Here is a 15372-nt window from a genome sequence, read left to right on the forward strand (position 1 = left end):
AAGGGATGAACAAGTCTCCCGGCGAGTTGTTTGCGATGTTGAAAGTCGCAGAGTCTAAACTCCGTAAAGAGCATCAAGTGTTGATGGTGAATAAGACCACTAGTTTCAAGAGAAATGGCAAAGGCAAGAGGGGTAATTCAAAGAAGAGCGGCAAGCCTATTGCCAATCCGTCGAAGAAACCCAAAGCTGGACCTAAGCCTGAAACGGAGTGTTACTATTGCAAGGGTATGGGTCACTGGAAGCGCAATTGCCCCAAGTATCTGGCAGATAAGAAGGCGGCCAAAGAAAAATCAGGTATATTTGATATACATGTTATTGATGTGTACTTAACCGGCTCTCGTAGTAGTGCCTGGGTATTCGATACCGGTTCTGTTGCTCATATTTGCAACTCGAAACAGGAACTACGGAATAGACGAAGGCTGGCGAAAGATGAAGTGACGATGCACGTAGGAAATGGTTCCAAGGTTGATGCAATCGCCGTCGGCACAGTTTCACTTCAGTTACCATCAGGATTAGTGATGAACTTAAATCATTGTTATTTAGTGCCTGCGTTGAGCATGAACATTATATCTGGATCTTGTTTATTGCGAGACGATTACTCTTTTAAGTCAGAGAATAATGGTTGTTCTATTTCTATGAGTAACATCTTTTATGGTCATGCACCTAATGTGAGAGGATTGTTCATATTGAATCTTGATAGCGATACACATATACATAACATTGAGACCAAAAGGGTTAGAGTTAACAATGATAGCGCCATATTTTGGTGGCACTGCCGCTTAGGTCATATTGGTATAAAACGCATGAAGAAACTCCATGCTGATGGACTTTTGGAGTCACTTGACTTTGATTCACTTGACACGTGCGAACATGCCTCATGGGCAAGATGACTAAGACTCCATTCTCCGGAACTATGGAGCGTGCAAGTGACTTGTTGGAAATCATACATACAGATGTGTGTGGTCCGATGAGCGTAGAGGCGCGCGGCGGATATCGTTATTTTCTCACCTTCACTGACAATTTGAGTAGATATGGTTATGTCTACTTGATGAAGCACAAGTCTGAAACATTTGAAAAGTTCAAGCAATTTCAGAGTGAAGTGGAAAATCATCGTAACAAGAAGATCAAGTTCCTACGGTCTGATCGTGGGGGTGAATATCTGAGTTTCGAGTTTGGTGCTCACTTAAGACAATGTGGAATTGTTTCACAGTTGACACCGCCTGGAACACCACAGCGTAATGGTGTGTCCGAACGTCGTAATCGTACTTTACTAGAGATGGTGCAATCTATGATGTCTCTTACCGATTTGCCGTTATCATTTTGGGGTTATGCATTAGAAACAGCTACATTCACTTTAAATAGGGCACCATCAAAATCCGTTGAAGACGACACCATACGAACTGTGGTATGGAAAAAGGCCAAAGTTGTCGTTTCTTAAAGTTTCGGGATGTGATGCTTATGTCAAAAAGCTTCAGCCTGAAAAGCTGGAACCCAAAGCGGAAAAGTGCGTCTTCATAGGTTACCCAAAAGAGACAGTTGGGTACACCTTCTATCTCAAATCCGAGGGCAAAGTGTTTGTTGCTAAAAACGGAGCTTTTCTCGAGAAGGAGTTTCTCTCGAGAGAATTGAGTGGGAGGAAGATAGAACTTGACGAGGTTGTCGAACCTCTCATCCCTCTGGATGGTGGCGCAGGGCAAGGGGAAACCTCTGTCGTTGCAACGCCGGCTGAGGAGGAAGTTAATGATGATGATCATGAAACTCCAGTTCAAGTTTCTGTCGAACCACGCAGGTCGACGAGAGCACGTACGGCTCCAGAGTGGTACGGTAATCCCGTCTTATCAATCATGTTGTTAGACAACAATGAACCTGCGAATTATGAAGAAGCAATGGTGGGCCCAGATTACAACAAATGGCTAGAAGCCATGAAATCCAAGATATGATCCATGTATGAGAACAAAGTGTGGACTTTGGAGGTACTACCTGAGGGCCGCAAGGCTATTCAGAACAAATGGATCTTTAAGAGGAAGACGGACGCTGACGGCAATGTGACCGTTTATAAACCTCGACTTGTGGCAAAGGGTTTTTCACAAGTTCAAGGAGTTGACTACGATGAGACATTCTCACCCGTAGCGATGCTTAAATCCGTCAGAATCATGTTAGCAATAGCTGCATTTTTCGATTATGAGATCTGGCAGATGGATGTCAAAACGGCGTTCCTTAACGGTTTCCTTAAGGAAGAGTTGTATATGATACAACCTGAAGGTTTTGTCGATCCTAAGAATGCTAACAAGGTGTGCAAGCTCCAGCAATCCATTTATGGACTGGTGCAAGCATCTCGGAGTTGGAACAAACGCTTTGATGAGGTGATCAAAGCATTTGGGTTTATATAAGTGGTTGGAGAATCTTGTATTTACAAGAAAGTGAGTGGGAGCTATGTGGCGTTTCTAATATTATATGTGGATGACATATTGCTGATTGGAAACAACGTGGAGTTTTTAGGGAGCATAAAGGATTACTTGAATAAGAGTTTCTCTATGAAGGACCTAGGAGAAGCTGCTTACATTCTAGGCATTAAGATCTATAGGGATAGATCAAAACGCCTGATAGGACTTTCACAAAGCACATACCTTGATAAAGTTTTGAAGAGGTTCAAAATGGAACAGTCCAAGAAAGGGTTCTTGCCAGTTTTACAAGGTACGAGATTGAGTAAGACTCAGTGCCCAGCAACTGATGAAGATAGAGAGCATATGCGCTCCGTCCCCTATGCTTCAGCCATAGGTTCTATCATGTATGCAATGCTGTGCACTAGACCGGATGTTAGCCTGGCCATAAGTATGGCAGGTAGGTTCCAGAGTAATCCAGGAGTGGATCACTGGACAGCGGTCAAGAACATCCTGAAGTACCTGAAAAGGACTAAGGAGATGTTTCTCGTGTATGGAGGTGACGAAGAGCTCGCCGTAAAAAGTTACGTCGATGCAAGCTTTGACACATATCCGGACGACTCTAAGTCGCAAACCGGATACGTATTTATTCTTAATGGGGGTGCGGTAAGCTGGTGCAGTTCCAAGCAAAGCGTCATAGCAGATTCTACATGTGAAGCGGAATACATGGCTGCCTCGGAGGCGGCTAAGGAGGGTGTCTGGATGAAGCAATTCATGACGGATCTTGGAGTGGTGCCAAGCGCACTGAATCCAATAACCTTGTTCTGTGACAACACGGGTGCCATTGCCTTAGCAAAGGAACCACGGTTTCACAAGAAGACTAGACACATCAAACGACGCTTCAACCTCATCCGCGACTACGTCGAGGGAGAGGACGTGAATATATGCAAAGTGCACACGGATCTGAATGTAGCAGACCCGCTGACTAAACCTCTTCCACGGCCAAAACATGATCAACACCAGAACTGTATGGGTGTTAGATTTATTACAATGTAATTCACATGATGATGTGAGGGCTAGATTATTGACTCTAGTGCAAGTGGGAGACTGTTGGAATTATGCCCTAGAGGCAATAATAAATATAGTTATTATTATAATTCCTGTATCAAGATAATCGTTTATTATCCATGCTATAATTGTATTGAATGAAGACTCATTTGCATGTGTGGATACATAGACAAAACACCGTCCCTAGCAAGCCTCTAGTTGGCTAGCCAGTTGATCAAAGATACTCAGTGTCTTCTGATTATGAACAAGGTGTTGTTGCTTGATAACTGGATCACGTCATTAGGAGAATCACGTGATGGACTAGACCCAAACTAATAGACGTAGCATGTTGATCGTGTCATTTTGTTGCTACTGTTTTCTGCGTGTCAAGTATTTATTCCTATGACCATGAGATCATATAACTCACTGACACCGGAGGAATGCTTTGTGTGTATCAAACGTCGCAACATAACTGGGTGACTATAAAGATGCTCTACATGTTGGGGAACGTCGCATGGGAAACAAAAATTTTCCTACGCGCACGAAGACCTATCATGGTGATGTCCATCTACGAGAGGGGATGAGTGATCTACGTACCCTTGTAGATTGTACAGCAGAAGCGTTAGTGAACGCGGTTGATGTAGTGGAACGTCCTCAAGTCCCTCGATTCGCCCCGCGAACAATCCCGCGATCAGTCCCACGATCTAGTACCGAACGGACGACACCTCCGCGTTCAGCACACGTACAGCTCGACGATGATCTCGGCCTTCTTGATAAAGCAAGAGAGACGAAGAGGTAGAAGAGTTCTCCGGCAGCGTGACGGCGCTCCGGAGGTTGGTGATGATCTTGTCTCAGCAGGGCTCCGCCCGAGCTCCGCAGAAACGCGATCTAGAGGAAAAACCGTGGAGGTATGTGGTCGGGCTGCCGTGGAAAAGTCGTCTCAAATCAGCCCTAAAACCTCCGTATATATAGGTGGGAGGGAGGGGGCCTTGCCTTGGGGTCCAAGGACCCTCAAGGGGGTCGGCCGAGCCAAGGGGGAGGACTCTCCCCCCCCCCCCCCAAACCGAGTTGGACTTGGTTTGGTGGGAGGGAGTCCCCCTTCCTTCCCACCTCCTCCTTTTTTTTTTCTTTTCTCTTGATTTTCTCTTCTTGGCGCATAGAGCCCTTTTGGGCTGTCCCACCAGCCCACTAAGGGCTGGTGTGCCACCCACAAGGCCTATGGGCTTCCCCGGGGTGGGTTGCCCCCCCGGTGAACCCCTGAACCCATTCGTCATTCCCGGTACATTCCCGGTAACTCCGAAAACCTTCCGGTAATCAAATGAGGTCATCCTATATATCAATCTTCGTTTCCGGACTATTCCGGAAACCCTCGTGACGTCCGTGATCTCATCCAGGACTCCGAACAACATTCGGTAACCAACCATATAACTCAAATACGCATAAAACAACGTCGAACCTTAAGTGTGCAGACCCTGCGGGTTCGAGAACTATGTAGACATGACCCGAGAGGCTCCTCGGTCAATATCCAATAGCGGGACCTAGATGCCCATATTGGATCCTACATATTCTACGAATATCTTATCGTTTGAACCTTAGTGCCAAGGATTCATATAATCCCGTATGTCATTCCCTTTGTCCTTCGGTATGTTACTTGCCCGAGATTCGATCGTCAGTATCCGCATACCTATTTCAATCTCGTTTACCGGCAAGTCTCTTTACTCGTTCCGTAATACAAGATCCCGCAACTTACATTAAGTTACATTGCTGGCAAGGCTTGTGTGTGATGTTGTATTACCGAGTGGGCCCCGAGATACCTCTCTGTCACACGGAGTGACAAATCCCAGTCTCGATCCATACTAACTCAACGAACACCTTCGGAGATACCTGTAGAGCATCTTTATAGTCACCCAATTACGTTGCGACGTTTGATACACACAAAGCATTCCTCCGGTGTCCGTGAGTTATATGATCTCATGGTCATAGGAACAAATACTTGACACACAGAAAACAGTAGCAACAAAATGACACGATCAACATGCTACGTCTATTAGTTTGGGTCTAGTCCATCACATGATTCTCCTAATGATGTGATCCCGTTATCAAGTGACAACACTTGCCTATGGCCAGGAAACCTTGACCATCTTTGATCAACGAGCTAGTCAACTAGAGGCTTACTAGGGACAGTGTTTTGTCTATGTATCCACACAAGTATTGTGTTTCCAATCAATACAATTATAGCATGGATAATAAACGATTATCATGAACTAAGAAATATAATAATAACTAATTTATTATTGCCTCTAGGGCATATTTCCAACAGTCTCCCACTTGCACTAGAGTCAATAATCTAGTTCACATCACCATGTGATTCCAACGAATCCAACACCCATATAGTTATGGGGTCTGATCACGTCTTCCTCGTGAGAGAGGTTTTAGTCAACGGTTCTGAAACTTTCAGATCCGTGCGTTCTTTACAAATCTTTATGTCATCTTATAGATGGTGCTACTACGTGCTATTCGGAAATGCTCCAAATATCTACTGTACTATATGAATCCGTTTCACTACTCATAGTTATTCGGATTAGTGTCAAAGCTTGCATCGACGTAACCCTTTACGACGAACTATTTAACCACCTCCATAATCGAGAAAAATTCCTTAGTCCATTTGTTACTAAGGATAAATTTTGACCGCTGCTAGTGATTCAATCATGGATCACTCTCTGTACCTCTCAACATACTTTGAGTCAAGGCACACATCAGGTGCGGTACACAGCATGGCATACTTTAGATTCTACGGCTAAGGCATAGAAGACGACCTTCGTATATTCTCTTTATTCTGCCGTGGTCGGGTTTTGAGTCTTACTCAAATTCACACCTTACAACGCAACCAAGAACTCCTTCTTTACTGATCTATTTTGAACTCCTTCAAAAACTTGTCAAGGCATGCATCTTGTTGAAACTTCTATTAAGCGCTTTCGATCTATCTCCATAGATCTTTGATGCTCAACGTTCAAGTAGCGTAATCCAGGTATTCCTTTGAAAAACTCCTTTCAAACAACCTTGTATGCTTTACAGAAATTCTACATTACTTCTGATCCACAATATGTCAACCACATATACTTATCAGAAATTCTATAGTGCTCCCACTCACTTCTTTGGAAATACAAGTTTCTCATAAACCTTGTACACACCCAAAATCTTTGATCATCTCATCAAAGTGTATATTCCAACTCCGAGATGCTTGCACCAGTCCATTGAAGGATCACTGGAGCTTGCATACTTGCTAGTATCTTTAGGATCGACAAAACCTTCTGGTTGTATCACATACAATGTTTGCTCAAGGAAACCGTCGAGAAAACAATGTTTTGACATCCTACGTGCAATATTGCATAAATAATGCATCAACAACTAACATAATTCTAACAGACCTTTAGCATCGCTACGAGTGAGAAAGTCTCATCATAGTCAACTGTTTGATCTTGTCGAAAACATCTTTGCGACAAGTCGAGCTTTTCTTAATAGTGATTTATCACCATCATCGTCTGCCTTCCTTTAAAGATCCATCTTTACTCAATAGTCCTCTGACCATCAAGTAGTTCTTCCAAAGTCTACACTTTGTTTTCATACATGGATCCTCTCTCGGATTTCATGGCTTCCAGCCATTTGTCGGAATCCGGGCCCACCATCGCTTTCTCCATAACTCGTAGGTTCACTGTTGCTCAACAACATGACCTCCAAGACAGGGTTACCATACCACTCTGTAGTAGTACGCGACCTTGTCAACCTACGAGACTTGTAGTAACTTGATCCGATGCTCGATGATCACCATCATCAGCTTCCACTTCAATTGGTGTAGGCACCACGGGAACAACTTCTTGAGCCCTGCTACACACTGGTTGAAGTGATGGTTCAATAACCTCATCAAGTCCTACTACCCTCCCACTCAATTCTTTCGAGAGAAACCTTTCCTCGAGAAAGGATCCGTTTCTAGAAACAAACACTTTGCTTTCGGATCTGAGATAGGAGATGTACCCAACTGTTTTGGATATCCTATGAAGATGCATTTATCCGCTTTGGGTTCGAGCTTATCAGACTGAAACTTTTTCACATAAGTGTCGAAGCCCCAAACTTTCAAGAAACGACAGTTTAGATTTCTCTAAACCTCAGTCTTTACTGTGTCATCTCAACGGAAATACGTGGTGCCCTATTTAAAGTGAATGCGGTTGTCTCTAATGCATAACCCATAAACGATAGTGGTAATTCGATAAGAGACATCTTAGTGTGCACCGTACCAAATAGTGCGTGGCTATGATGTTCAGACACATCATCACACTATGATGTTCCAGGTGGCATGAACTGCGAAACAATTTCCACATTGTCTTAACTGCGTACCAAAACTCGTAACTCAGATATTCATTTCTATGATCATATCGTAGACAGTTTATCCTCTTGTTACGACGAACTTCACTCCGAAACAGAATTGAACTTTTCAATATTTCAGACTTGTGATTCATTAAGTAAATACTCTAGTATCTACTCAAATCATCATTGAAGTAAGAACATAATGATATCCAGTGCGTGCCTCAGCACCCATTGGACTGCATACATCAAAATGTATCACTTCCAACAAGTTACTATCTTGTTTCATCTCAATGAAAACAAGGCCTTGCTCATGTGGTATGATTTGCATGTCACTAGTGATTCGAAATCAGGTGAGTACAAAGATCCATCAGCATGGAGCCTCTTCATGCAATTTATACTAACATGACTCAAGCGACAGTGCCACAAGTAAGTGGTACTATCATCATTAACTCGTATCTTTTGGCACCAATATCATGAACATGTGTAACACTACGATCGAGATTCAATAAACCACTGAAGGTGATTATTCAAGCAAATAGAGTAACCATTATTCTCTTTAAATGAATAATCGTATTGCAACAAACACGATCCAATCATGTTCATGCTTAACACAAGCACCAAATAACGATTATTTAGGTATAACACCAATCCCGATGGTAGAGGGAGCGTGCGACGTTTGATCATATCAACCTTGGAAACACTTCCAACACGTATCGTCACCTCGCCTTTAGCTAGTCTCCATTTATGTCGTAGCTTTCATTTCGTGTTACTAATCACTTAGCAACCGAACTGGTATCCAATACCCTCATGCTACTAGGAGTACTAGTAAAGTACACATCAACATCATGTATATCAAATATACTTCTTTCGACTTTTGCCAGCCCACTTATCTACCAAGTATCTAGAGTTTCTCCGCCTTAGTGACTGTTCCCCTCATTACAGAAGCACTTAGTCTCGGGTTTGGGTTTAATCTTGGGTCTCTTCATTAGCGCAGCAACTGTTTTGCCGTTTCACGAAGTATCCCTTCTAGCCCTCGCCTTTCTTGAAACTTAGTGGTTTTACTAACCATCAACTATTGATGCTCCTTCTTGATTTCTACTTTCGCAGTGTCAAACATCGCGAATCGCTCAAGGATCATTGTATCTATCCTTGATATGTTATAGTTCATCACGAAGCTCTCACAGCTTGGTGGCAGTGACTTTGGAGAACCATCACTATCTCATCTGGAAGATTAACTCCCACTTGATTAAAGTGATTGTCGTACTCAGACAATCTGAGCACACGCTCAACGAATGAGCCTTTCTCCTTTACTTTGTGGACAAAGAATCTTGTCGGAGGTCTTGTACCTCTTAACAAGGGCACAAGCATGAAATCACAATTTCATCTCTTTAGAACATCACTTATGTTCCACGACTTTTAAAACGTTTTCGGTGCCTTGCTTCTAAGCCATTAAGTATTTTGCACTGAACTATCGTGTAGTCATCAGAAACGTATATGTCGGATGTTCACAGCATCCACAGATCACGCTCGAGGTGCAGCACACCGAGTGGTGCATTAAGGACATAAGCCTTCTGCGTAGCAACGAGTACAATCCTCGGTTTTACAGACTCAGTCTGCAAAGTTTGCTACTATCAATTTTCAACTAAATTTTCTCTAGGAACATATAAAAACAGTAGAGCTATAGCGCAAGCTACATCGTGATTCGCAAAGACCATTAGACTATGTTCATGACAATTATTTCAATTAATCATATTACTTAAGAACTCCCACTCAAAAAGTACATCTCTCTAGTCATTTGAGTGGTACATGATCCAAATCCACTATCTCAAGTCCGATCATCACGTGAGTCGAGAATAGTTTCAGTGGTAAGCATCTCTATGCTAATCGTATCAACTATACGATTCATGCTCGACCTTTCGGTCTCATGTGTTCCGAGGCCATGTCTGCACATGCTAGGCTCATCAAGCTTAACCCGAGTGTTCCGCGTGCGCAACTGTTTTGCACCCATTGTATGTGAACGTTGAGTCTATCACACCCGATCATCACGTGGTGTCTCGAAACGACGAACTGTCGCAATGGTGCACAGTCGGGGAGAACACAATTTCGTCTTGAAATTTTAGTGAGAGATCACCTCATAATGCTACCGTCGTTCTAAGAAAGATAAGGTGCATAAAAGGATTAACATCACATGCAATTCATAAGTGACATGATATGGCCATCATCATGTGCTCCTTGATCTCCATCACCAAAGCACCGGCATGATCTTCTTGTCACCGGCGCCACACCATGATCTCCATCAACGTGTTGCCATCGGGGTTGTCGTGCTACTCATGCTATTACTACTAAAGCTACATCCTAGCAAAATAGTAAACGCATCTGCAAGCACAAACGTTAGTATAAAGAAAACCCTATGGCTCCTGCCGGTTGCCGTACCATCGACGTGCAAGTCGATATTTTCTATTACAACATGATCATCTCATACATCCAATACATCACATCACATCGTTGCCATATCACATCACAAGCATACCCTGCAAAAACAAGTTAGACGTCCTCTAATTTTGTTGTTGCATGTTTTACGTGGTGACCATGGGTTTCTAGTAGGATCACATCTTACTTACGCAAACACCACAACGGAGATATATGATTTTCTATTTAACCTCATCCAAGGACCTCCTCGGTCAAATCCGATTCAACTAAAGTTGGAGAAACCGACACTTGCGAGTCATCTTTGAGCAACGGTGTTACTCATAGCGATGAAACCAGTCTCTCGTAAGCGTACGAGTAATGTCGGTCCAAGCCGCTTCAATCCAACAATACCGCGGAATCAAGAAAAGACTAAGGAGGGCAGCAAAACGCACATCACCGCCCACAAAAACTTTTGTGTTCTACTCGAGAAGACATCTACGCATGAACCTAGCTCATGATGCCACTATTGGGGAAGGTCGCATGGGAAACAAAAAATTTCCTACGCGCACGAAGACCTATCATGGTGATGTCCATCTACGAGAGGGGATGAGTGATCTACGTACCCTTGTAGATCGTACAGCAGAAGCGTTAGTGAACGCGGTTGATGTAGTGGAATGTCCTCAAGTCCCTCGATTCGCCCCGCGAACAATCCCGCGATCAGTCCCACGATCTAGTACCGAACGGACGACACCTCCGCGTTCAGCACACGTACAGCTCGACGATGATCTCGGCCTTCTTGATAAAGCAAGAGAGACGAAGAGGTAGAAGAGTTCTCCGGCAGCGTGACGGCGCTCCGGAGGTTGGTGATGATCTTGTCTCAGCAGGGCTCCGCCCGAGCTCCGCAGAAACGCGATCTAGAGGAAAAACCGTGGAGGTATGTGGTCGGGCTGCCGTGGAAAAGTCGTCTCAAATCAGCCCTAAAACCTCCGTATATATAGGTGGGAGGGAGGGGACCTTGCCTTGGGGCTCAAGGAGCCCCAAGGGGGTCGGCCGAGTCCAAGGGGGAGGACTCTCCCCCCCCCCCAAACGAGTTGGACTAGGTTTGGTGGGAGGGAGTCCCCCTCCCTTCCCACCTCCTCCTTTTTTTTCCTTTTTCCTTTGATTTCTTATCCTTGGCGCATAGGGCCCTTTCGGGCTGTCCCACCAGCCAACTAAGGGCTGGTGCGCCACCCTTATGGCCTATGGGCTTCCCCGGGGTGGGTTGCCCCCCCGGTGAACTCCCGGAACCCATTCGTCATTCCCGGTACATTCCCGGTAATTCCGAAAACCTTCCGGTAATCAAATGAGGTCATCCTATATATCGATCTTCGTTTCCGGACCATTCCGGAAACCCTCGTGACGTCCGTGATCTCATCCGGGACTCCGAACAACATTCGGTAACCAACCATATAACTCAAATACGCATAAAACAACGTCGAACCTTAAGTGTGCAGACCCTGCGGGTTCGAGAACTATGTAGACATGACCCAAGAGGCTCCTCGGTCAATATCCAATAGCGGGACCTGGATGCCCATATTGGATCCTACATATTCTATGAAGATCTTATCGTTTGAACCTTAGTGCCAAGGATTCATATAATCCCGTATGTCATTCCCTTCGTCCTTCGGTATGTTACTTGCCCGAGGTTCAATCGTCAGTATCCGCATACCTATTTCAATCTCGTTTACCGGCAAGTCTCTTTACTCGTTCCGTAATACAAGATCCCGCAACTTACACTAAGTTACATTGCTTGCAAGGCTTGTGTGTGATGTTGTATTACCGAGTGGGCCCCGAGATACCTCTCCGTCACACGGAGTGACAAATCCCAGTCTTGATCCATACTAACTCAACTAACACCTTCGGAGATACCTGTAGAGCATCTTTATAGTCACCCAGTTACGTTGCGACGTTTGATACACACAAAGCATTCCTCCGGTGTCAGTGAGTTATATGATCTCATGGTCATAGGAATAAATACGTGACACGCAGAAAACAGTAGCAATAAAATGACACGATCAACATGCTACGTCTATTAGTTTGGGTCTAGTCCATCACGTGATTCTCCCAATGACGTGATCCAGTTATCAAGCAACAACACCTTGTTCATAATCAGAAGACACTGACTATCATTTATCAACTGGCGAGCCAACTAGAGGCATGCTAGGGACGGTGTTTTATCTATGTATCCACACATGTAAATGAGTCTTCATTCAATACAATTATAGCATGGATAATAAACTATTATCTTGATACAGGAATTATAATAATAACTATATTTATTATTGCCTCTAGGGCATAATTCCAACACCCGCAACTTACATTAAGTTACATTGCTTGCAAGGCTTGTGTGTGATGTTGTATTACCGAGTGGGCCCCGAGATACCTCTCCGTCACACGGAGTGACAAATCCCAGTCTCGATCCATACTAACTCAACGAACACCTTCGGAGATACCTGTAGAGCATCTTTATAGTCACCCAGTTACGTTGCGACGTTTGATACACACAAAGCATTCCTCCGGTGTCCGTGAGTTATATGATCTCATGGTCATAGGAACAAATACTTGACACGCAGAAAACAGTAGCAACAAAATGACACGGTCAACATGCTACGTCTATTAGTTTGGGTCTAGTCCATCACATGATTCTCCTAATGATGTGATCCCGTTATCAAGTGACAACACTTGCCTATGGCCAGGAAACCTTGACCATCTTTGATCAACGAGCTAGTTAACTAGAGGCTTACTAGGGACAGTGTTTTGTCTATGTATCCACACAAGTATTGTGTTTCCAATCAATACAATTATAGCATGGATAATAAACGATTATCATGAACTAAGAAATATAATAATAACTAATTTATTATTGCCTCTAGGGCATATTTCCAACACTACAGGTATCTCCGAAGGTGTTGGTTGAGTTAGTATGGATCAAGACTGGGATTTGTCACTCCGTGTGACAGAGAGGTATCTCGGGGCCCACTCGGTAATACAACATCACACACAAGCCTTGCAAGCAATGTAACTTAGTGTAAGTTGCGGGATCTTGTATTACGGAACGAGTAAAGAGACGTGCCGGTAAACGAGATTGAAATAGGTATACGGATACTGACGATCGAATCTCGGGCAAGTAACATACCGAAGGACAAAGGGAATGACATACGGGATTATATGAATCCTTGGCACTGATGTTCAAACGATAAGATCTTCGTAGAATATGTAGGATCCAATATGGGCATCCAGGTCCCGCTATTGGATATTGACCGATGAGTCTCTCGGGTCATGTCTACATAGTTCTCGAACCCGCAGGGTCTGCACACTTAAGGTTCGACGTTGTTTTATGCGTATTTGAGTTATATGGTTGGTTACCGAATGTTGTTCGGAGTACCGGATGAGATCACGGACATCACGAGGGTTTCCGGAATGTTCCGGAAACGAATATTGATATATAGGATGACCTCATTTCATTACCGGAAGGTTTTCGGAGTTACCGGGAATGTACCGGGAATGACGAATGGGTTCCGGGAGTTCACCGGGGGGGGGGGGAACCCACCCCGGGGAAGCCCATAGGCCATAAGGGTGGCGCACCAGCCCTTAGTGGGCTGGTGGGACAGCCCAAAAGGGCCCTATGCGCCATACAAAGGAAAATCAAAGAGAAAGAAAAAAAAGGGAGGTGGGAAGGAAGGGAAGGACTCCCACCCACCAAACCAAGTCCAACTCGGTTTGGGGGGGGGAGCCTTCCCCCCTTGGACTCGGCCGACCCCTTGGGGATCCTTGAGCCCCAAGGCAAGGTCCCCTCCCTCCCACCTATATATACGGAGGTATTGGGGCTGATTTGAGACGACTTTTCCACGGCAGCCCGACCACATACCTCCACGGTTTTTCCTCTAGATCGCGTTTCTGCGGAGCTCGGGCGGAGCCCTGCTGAGACAAGGTCATCACCAACCTCCGGAGCACCGTCATGCTGCCGGAGAACTCTTCTACCTCTCCGTCTCTCTTGCTGGATCAAGAAGGCCAAGATCATCGTCGAGCTGTACGTGTGCTGAACGCGGAGGTGCCGTCCGTTTGGTACTAGATCGTGGGACTGATCGCGGAATTGTTCGCGGGGCGGATCGAGGGACGTGAGGATGTTCCACTACATCAACCGCGTTCACTAACGCTTCTGCTGTACGATCTACAAGGGTACGTAGATCACTCATCCCCTCTCGTAGATGGACATCACCATGATAGGTCTTCGTGCGCGTAGGAATTTTTTTTGTTTCCCATGCGACGTTCCCCAACACCATCATCCTCACACAACTAAAGTAAATCATGCACAACCCCGATATTGTCCAAGAAATTGTTTTCGCACTCTTACTCTCTCAAACCTTTTTCAACTATCACGCAATACATGAGTGTGAGCCATGTATATAACACTATAGGTGGAATAGAGTGTGGTGGTGGTTGTGAGACAAAAAGGAGGAGATAGTCACATTGACTCGGCGTATCAAAGGACTATGGAGATGCCCATTAATAGATATCAATGTGAATGAGTAGGGATTGCCATACAAAGTATGCACTAGAGCTATAAGTATGTGAAAGCTCAAAAGGAGAACTAGCGGGTGTGCATCCAACTTGCTTGCTCACGAAGACCTAGGGCAATTTGAGGAAGCCCATCATTGGAATATACAAGCCAAGTTATATAATAAAGATTCCCACTAGCATATGGTGGTGACGAAACGAGAGGCTCTCAATCATGAAGAACATGGTGGTATTATGAAGAACAAGTGTGGAAAAAGATAGTAGCATTGTCCCTTCTCTCTTTTTCTCTCTTTTTTAATATTTTTTGTTTGGCCTCTTTGGCCTCTGTCCATATCTCTCTCTTCTTCTTATTTTTTGTGGGAAACTTTGGCCTCTTTTTTTTTATTTCCTCACATGGGACAACGCTCTAATAATGACGATCATCACACTTTTATTTGCTCACAGCTCAAAGCTTAGAATGATGATGACTTTATAGGAAAATGCCTCCTGCAGTGTACCGGGATGTGCAACGATCTAGCTTGGCGTATGACGTTGAAACATCTTGTTAGCTATCTTACGATCATGCAATGGCAATAAGAGAGTGATGACACAAGTCATGAGATGGAATGGTGGGAGT

The sequence above is a fragment of the Hordeum vulgare genome, chromosome 5H (genome assembly GCF_904849725.1).
Source record: "Hordeum vulgare subsp. vulgare chromosome 5H, MorexV3_pseudomolecules_assembly, whole genome shotgun sequence".
NCBI classification, from domain to species: domain Eukaryota; kingdom Viridiplantae; phylum Streptophyta; class Magnoliopsida; order Poales; family Poaceae; genus Hordeum; species Hordeum vulgare.